The sequence below is a fragment of the Astatotilapia calliptera genome, chromosome 23 (assembly GCF_900246225.1).
Source record: "Astatotilapia calliptera chromosome 23, fAstCal1.2, whole genome shotgun sequence".
Lineage (NCBI taxonomy): Eukaryota > Metazoa > Chordata > Actinopteri > Cichliformes > Cichlidae > Astatotilapia > Astatotilapia calliptera.
Genome location: NC_039323.1, coordinates 43,151,383 through 43,160,277, shown reverse-complemented (window position 1 = coordinate 43,160,277; position 8,895 = coordinate 43,151,383).

The following is an 8,895-nucleotide window of genomic DNA, read 5'->3' as shown; positions in this document are numbered from 1 at the left end:
TGTCCAAATAAACTAATACAGCATTTACATTAAAGCCTTATTAAAGTTGTATTTTTTAAAGGAAATGTTTTCTTAATTGTAAAAATAAATATAGTAATGTCAAATAATATGAGCTATACATGCATAACAAGCGTTCTCTGTTAGGAGGCTCACTGGCATTAACCGGAGCCTAAAACTGTTTTCAGCAGTTTGTGTGCTGCTGAAAACAGGACATGATGACGGTGTAGACGTTAATGTGTCCAACTGGACAACGCTCAGAGATTTTCTGTACTTAGATTTTTTTGTGAAAAAATATTTTATTTTTATATTTTTAAAATATGAAACCAATTTAATAACAGAGTTGTTTTTTTTATTTCACTTTTAATCTGAAAAATGTTACAAAAGCCTTGAAATAAATATGGTCCCGTACATCTCTTTAGACTCAGCGCTGTTTCCTGCTTCCATGTAAAGTAGGATGGCTGCTGTCAGCCTTCAGCACGCTGACCTGACCATAGAGACTAACGTCTGGAGCAGCTGCTTTGAGGAAGGGCTCCCGCAGCTTTTCCCCAGTAAAGGTTTAAATTGTGGTTACAGGAACAGGAGCTCCTGCTTTGGATGCTACAAACACATTTCTTTCTCTCAGCCTGACCTCATCATCTCAGTAACAGATGAACTCCACACACACATCTGAAGCACCTGCGATTACAGGGTGACAATGGGACGCTACAGAGCAGCGCATTGAACAAAGAACTGAGCAAATAATTCATGTTGAAGGTTTTTAACGATCACATTATTCTAATTACTGCATGATGTAGCAGCCTATATGTCACACACTCCCACTCAAAGGTTTGGACACCCCTTTTCTTTATTTTTACTATTTTCTACATCGTAGATACAAACTGAAGACATCAAATACATGAAGCAAGATATATGGAATCATGTAAAAAGAAAAGATAAATAACTCTAACTATGTTTTCGATTCCTGACAGTAGCCGCCCTCTGCTGTGTCGACAGCTGCAAACACTCGGCCTTCTCTCAGTGAGCTTCATGATGTCATCACCTGACATGGTTTCACCTCACAGCCTGTCAGGGTTCATTGGTGGAGTTTCTTGCCTTCTTAATGGGGTTGGGACTAGGGCTGGGCCATGTCATACCGTTCACGGTAATACCGGTGTAATGTTGGGCAATGATAAGAAAATGAAATATGGCGATAGAATATTGGTAAAACGCGCATGCACAGTGCCTTTGTTTTCATACGCACACGGTGGCGACGCAGAATGAGGAGGGCGAAAGCGGATCGTTGAATGAAACAGATGAACCAGAACTGGTTTGTAAAAATGCTGCAGCTTCAGTGGTGTGGAACTGGTTTAGCTTTCGTCCGTCAGATACACAACAAAGCACTATTTTTGGTAGCGCATGCTAGCGGGCCGTCGTTATTACCGTGTTGTTTGGAAAATACGGCGCACTTAAAATCAATCCTTTGATTTTTCTGAAAATCGACAGAGCCCCTTATAATCCCGTGTCCTTATGTATGAATCCTGATTGTGTTTACTGACCTCAAAACGATTTTATGTCAAATATCAAATGTTTTAGTGCGACTTTGCGCTACAAAGCCGCACCGCTTGATGGATTGTCGGAGCGTTACGGCTATCGTAGGCGGAGCCTCGCGGAGTGATACGTGCTGTGCTTCAACATAATGTTACCGTATTGTGTGTGTATGACTGTTTTTAAGTTTTGTGGATATTATACATGGTTATGCTGAGGATATGTTGGGTAATTTTATACCTTTTGGTCATATCGCCCTGCTCTAGTTGGGACCATCAGGTGTGTTGTGCAGCGGATGATCTGATAGCCTCGTGTTGGTGTTGTTCCCAGACCATCATGAAAATGTTGTTCCAGGTTCAACATTGCAAGTGACCAATCACATTGTTGTGACGTTATTCTTCTGCGCACCAAGCCATTCGTGCATTTATGAAATTCCAGTGTTGCAAGGACAATATCAATTCTGCTTACTGTTTATTAAAGGGTTACGGTTAGGGTCAGGGTCCGTTGATCGGCGGACAGAGGCGGTTTCACGCAGCTTAAGTACAGTTTTTTGTTTTACGCCGGTTTTTCCCGAAGTCGCAAAAGTATGACGTCACAACATTCTGATTGGTCACTTGCAATGTTGATCCTGGAACAACATTTAGTATGATGATCTGGGAACAACACCAACACGAGGATATCAGATCAACCGTTGTGCAGCAGTCAGGTTGGTGCACAGCTGACAGACCTATTTGACAACTGTTAGAGTTCATATTATTAAAAGAACCAATCATTGATTTGATTTGATTTTATTGATTAGCATTCAAATATCTCAGTGAAGACAGAACAAAGATCTACCACAAAGCAAGAAAGCATGAGACAAGGCTAATCAAAAGGTACTGGCTGAAGCGTTTGCTTATTACGCCAACCCTTTAACAAAAGATCTTTTTGCATGCAGCTCCTGTACACAGGGCTCGAAGCAAAGAATAAAACAAAGCAAAAACAAAACAAACAAAAAAAACCTGTCCACCTTAGATAAGTAACTACATCAAAGCAAAAGAATCAAGAGGGGTTTTTTTGTTTTTTGTTTTTTTTTGCTCTTTTCATTCTTGATTTATATATTTTTCTATTACTCTATTTTTAAACATATTTTTAAACCAGGAGAATGAACTCCACCTTTTTAAATCACTGTCAGAACTATTCCACAGGTTACCTCCTCTAACAGAAACACATCTCTGCTTTATATTTGTCCTCATCTTGTTTTCCTTAAAGAAATCTGTTCCCCTTAAGTCATATTGACTCTCTCTGACTTTGAACAGCTTCTGAGTACTGCGGCAAAGCAAGTTATTTTGTGCTTTATACATTATCTGTGCCATTTTATATTCAACTAAATCATAAAATTTCAGGGTATTCAGATTAATAAACAAAATGTTAGTTGGTTCTATATAGTTTGATTGGTGTATAATTCTTATAGCTTTTTTTTGTAACTTGAAAATATGAAGAGTGTTCGTTTTATATGCATTACCCCATATCTCCAGACAGTAAGTCATATATGGAAGCAACAGAGTACAATAAAGTGTGTATAATGTTTTTTTGTTCAGGACATGCTTTGTTTTATAGAGAATAGCAATGGTTTTTGACATTTTTGTTTTCACGTGGTTTATATGAGACTTCCAACTCAGCTTATCATCAATTTTCACTCCAAGAAATTTATTTTCGTACACTCTTTCAATTTCAATTCCATTAACCCTGATTTTAGATACATTTTTCATTTGTCTAGTGCCAAAAATAATCAATTTTGTTTTCTTTATATTTAATGATAACTTATTTACATCAAACCAGTTTTTTAATATATTTAACTCCTTTTCCGCTGTAGTCAGAAGCTGTTCTAAGTTTTTACCTGAGCAGTACAGAGTGGTATCATCAGCAAACAATACACATTTTAACAGTTTGGAAACACTACATATGTCATTTATATATAATATAAATAATTTAGGGCCCAGCATAGAGCCCTGAGGAACACCACAAGTTACCTTCAACTGCTTAGATTTTACATTATTGAATTCGACATATTGATATCTTTCATCCAGGTAACTTTTCATCCACTTGTATGCTATCCCTCTTATGCCATATCTCTCTAGTTTATTCATTAATATAGAATGATCAATTGTATCAAATGCCTTTTTTAAGTCTATAAAAACACCAACAGTATATTCCTTATTATCTATAGCATTAGATATCCCTTCTACAAGTTCCATCACTGCCATCGAAGTGGACCTTTTCACTCTAAAGCCATATTGGTTATCACTTAGGAGATTATGCTTCTCAATATATTTATCAAGTCTATTAACAAATAACTTCTCTAAAATTTTTGAGAACTGTGGGAGTAGTGATATTGGCCTGTAATTGGTAAACTGACATCTCTCTCCGTTTTTATGGATTGGAATAACTTTTGCTATTTTCATTTGTGAGGGAAACACACCAGTTTGAAAGGACAGATTACAAATGTATGCGAAAGGTTGCACTATATATTCTATAATACTTTTAACTAATATCATGTCAATACCAAAACAGTCAGTGGACTTTTTATTTTTAAATGTCTTCACAATGTTAATTATTTCTCTATGAGTTGCAGCACCAATAAACATGGAGGACACATTCTGAGTAATATGTTTATTTAGGTCGTTATTATTTCTTGACTCTGGAATTTCTTTTGCTAAATTAAAGCCAATATTTACAAAGAAATCATTAAATTCATTTGCAATGTCTTTAGTTTTATCAAGCACAATATCTTTATCTTTTTTAAAATAATCTGGATAATTCTTATTTTTTGAGCCCTTTTTGATTAGACTGTTTAATATCCTCCATGTTTCTTGTGTGTTACTTCTACTTTGCTCCAATAATTTGTGGTAATATTCTTTCTTAGTTGTTCTTATAATATTTACTAATCTATTTTTATATAACTTGTGCTTTATTTCAGCATCCTTTGTCCTCTGTTTTATGAATCTCTTATATAGATTATTTTTCTTTTTACATGCATCTTCTATCCCCTTTGTGATCCATGGCTTATTTGATCTGTGATGCTTTCTAGTGATCTTCATTAAAGGACAATGTTTTTCATATAGTGAAATTACTGTTGATAAGAATGCATGATATCATAGTCATGACAATAAAGAAAAACCATTAAATGAGAAGGCGTGTCCAATAGGGCTGCCACGATTTGTCGACTAGTCACGATTAGTCGACTATCAAAATCGTCGACGACTGATTTAATAGTCGACGCGTCGTTTGAAGCTTTGTAAGATCACAAAAGACGCAGGAATAAGTAGCAGGATTTAAGAGTGTAATAACGGACTGAAACAGAAGATGGCAGCACTGCATGTACAAGGATGCCAGCTGCCGTTAAACCCCGAAGAAGAAGAAGAAGAAGCAGCTGTGTACCAGAATTCATAGCGCAGCCCAGCGCAGTTTCCAATAATGGCGGCAGCTAGTTAAGTTTTAATGTTACTCTTATTATACTTTCTGGGTCACAAAATAAAAGTTTAACATATTTTCAGGCGAGAATTTTCAAAAGCGCTCCGACGTTTTCGGAGACATCTGTTACCCACTAGCTCGATAGCTAGCCGGGGGCAAGGTCACTAGAGCCGTGAGAACAGCGGACTCCCGGCAAATCGTTTTCAAACCCACCGCCGTCTTTCGCTACTCAGGTTAAACATGATATATGAGTCACTTAGATAACTTAAAATGTAATTGTTTGGCTTTTTTTTTTAGTATTTTATTTGTTCCTGAGTAAATCAGTTTGGCTGAGATTAAAGTTATAGTTTTTACACAGCTGAATAAACGTCAAGCAGACAGCTGATTATCAGAAGTGTGAGATGCTCCAGAATTTACTCCGGTGTCCTGTTATATTTTAGATAGCAAGGAGTTTATTAAACAACACCGAAACAATCTGCAAATTTCATTAAAATTTAATGAACTATCATCTTGTCTTTATTTTTAGTTAGCACCTTAAACACTTAAAGCTGTAAGCTAATGATAGTTATATAAGAGCAGATGCTGCTGGTGCAATAAGCTGTAGTTTTACGTCCAGTGGATGATGATCTGATTAGTCGACTAATTGCAAAAAATAATCGGTGACTAGTCGACTATCAAAATAATCGTTTGTGGCAGCCCTAGTGTCCAAAGTTCTGACTGGTACATGATGAGTTTTAAGTGATGAAAGTTTTCTGGACAAGGAGAGCTTCTACATACTGAACAGATTTACTCACTGTTTATGGAGGCGGTGGTAGCTCAGAGCGTTTAGTTATATAGCAAACTAACACAGCATGATGTTACATAGTTACAGCTAATGTCCACTTTAACGAGTGAACATGAAGTTCCACAGTGCTGACTTGACCTCCATGAAACAGTTGAAAGAGTGTGTTGCACACCTGGTCTTATCGATTGTTGAAGGGCTGTCTGAGATATGAGCTGCAGGCTGTTAGATTTACATCAGCTTTGAAAGAATGACCCATTTCGCATGTACATTAGTTTACATGGTCTCTGTCGCACATTACTACTGGTCTGAACCTATAAACAATGTTCAAAAAAGCTGAATCTCTGAGGTTTGCCCTCATTTTCATTGTTGCTTGTTCAGTTATTTCTAATAATGAGGTCTCATCTCTTAAAGCACTCAGTAGTAAGAAAGTTTAATCACATATTTGACACATGTAGACTTTAAATGATCTATGATCTATTAAAAGTGTCTCACAGGTTTGTAATAGTGAAGTTAGTGGGCACAATCATTATGTTCACGATCAGACATACAGACATACAGACATACAGTGTGCAAAATCTCACCACTAGATGTCACTAGACTGTAGATTGCAGTCAATGCTACTGTAAGGCTTTTAATCAAACTAGCAGTAACATTTTTGTATTATTAATGGCACACTATTAAACACTAATAAGTGCTCTACTGATCACTTGTAAAGCTTCTTACTCCTTTGAGTACTTCTAATCCAATCATCTGCCTAATTTTTCTTCAGTTACTCGATTAGTCAGCGATTATTTCAATAACAAGTTTACAGATGATGCAGTGGAAACGCTCTGAGGGAGGCTTGAGCTGATGTTCCCAGCTGCTGATGACCATGCTAAAGAGCCTCTTTACAGGACAAGCTATAATTATAACTATAATTAAAAATGTGATGTCCACCTGTACACACAAAAACTGAAGATTGGAGTTCTCAGCATTCGTTCATACCTTTATTAAAAGGTATCCACACCTTCTAAAACAACTTCGATAGAGCATGATATTGATGTGGGTGATGCAAAACCAATCCGGCAGAGGTTCTACAGAGTCTCTGAGGAAAAGGGGAAAATAATTGAGCAGGAAGTTCAGTACATGTTGGAAAACAACACTGCAGTGCCGTCGTCATCAAGCTGAGCTTCCCCATGTTTGTTGGTTGAAAAAGCTGATAAATCACCACGTTGTTGCACAGACTTTCGTAAAGTAAATGCAGTGACCAAACCCGATTCCTATCCTTTGCCTCATATTGACGACTGTATTGACCAAGTTGGTGCAGCAGAATATGTGAGCAAGTTTGTGGCAGGTGCCACTGACTCCCAGAGCTCAGGAAATATCTGCTTTCATCACGCCATCCGGTCTTTATTCATATACAGTCATGGGTTTTGGTTTACGCAATGCTCCAGCTACATTTCAGCGACTCATAAATATGGTTGTTAATGGGCTGAAAGGCTGTGCTGTTTACCTAGATGACGTGGTGGTATATAGTAGCACCTGGGAGGATCATCTGGATCGTATTCGCACTCTGTTTGAACGACTAGTTTGGGGAAATCTGACTATCAACCTGGCATTCCAAGAAGTTCAACTCCCATCAGCTGAATTATTCGGTCATTGAAAAGGAAGCTTTGGCATTAGTTTTGGCCTTGCAGCATTTCAGAGTATATTTGGATTCTGCTCGGCCAATTGAGGTATCTTCTGACCATAACCCTCTCACTTTCTTGAACTCATTGCAGAACCCAAATCAGAGGCTCATGCATTGGCTCTCTTTTTGCAGCCTTACACTTTGGACATCCAGCACATTAAGGGCAAAGATAATGTCTTGGCAGATGCTTTGTCCCGTGCCCCTTTGTAACCAGCAGCTTCACTCCTCATATGCTTTGAAGTATGTCCTCTCCAGTATCGTTTTCCTTCCTCTTAAATTGCTCCTAGGTACCAAGGTTGCTGAGGTTGGAAATGTGCTGAAGATGGAAGGACTTTGAGCATGCAGAAAGGTGTTGCGTGGGTGTACATATGTTGGACATTAATCTCTACACGTTCTTCTAGCTGCAAATTCATAATGTACATGATTGTGTTTGTCGCCTCAGGGTGAAACTCTATTCTATGGGGGGAGTGTGACAGCCAGTGGGCTGGCCTTTTGTTTTGCTTTTTCTGTTACCTGTTTCTTGCAGGTAGGTGGAGCTGACCCAATTATAGATGCAGCACACCTGAGAAGGCCAGTCCCAGTATATAAAGACATCTTGACTGAACCATGGGCGGCTGTCTCCATCCATCGTGTTTATTTGAGGCTTCAGTTATGGCTGTTATATCATTTCAATTGTGTTTCAGTTTCTTCACCTTATTTTCATTAAATATATCGTACAGCCTTTAAAAGCCTGTGTGTGGTCTCCCACTTGCTTGTCACTTCCTTTGAGCTGGGTTGTGACAGACCCGGCTCAAAGACAGACATTTTCCAATACAGTAAGAGACAGTCAATCGAACGGCCTCTGTGCTGGTGAAATTCAGCAATGCTCTGGGGACTCATTCAGTGGAGTGGCTTTACAGATAAAAGCTCCCAACATAAAGAAAAATGGCAGCAAGGAACTTGAGCTGAAGACTGAAGATTGAGGGAAAATGTGTTTATTGCAGAAGATCAAGCACATACCTCAGAATTACTTTGGCTATTTTATTTCTATCCCATAGCTTTAAAATTCTTTGGATGTTCTTTGACATCACACATGACATGAAATACAAGCAGATTCTGGAGTGGCTTAAATGATTTGAATTACTAACTACACTGTATTTTTACACACCAGTGCTGGAGCTCCCACAGATCCCACGAGGCAGGTCAAGTTTGGCTTGATTAAACACTGGGGCATCACATCCACTAAACATTCTCAGGATAATGTTCAAACTGTTCATCACCTTTATGATATTAACTAGAATGCAGAATGTTACTATGGTGCTGATCAGCAGCTTCATGAAACCATAGGTATTTGTATCCATTCTGTGAGGTCTTGTGGATAAAGTCAAGTTAATGACAAGGTGCAATAACAATTTTGGCATCTATGGTACATGGATGTGGTGCTTCTGGCTCCCCATATACAGTATGTATGGTCAACCGATTTGGC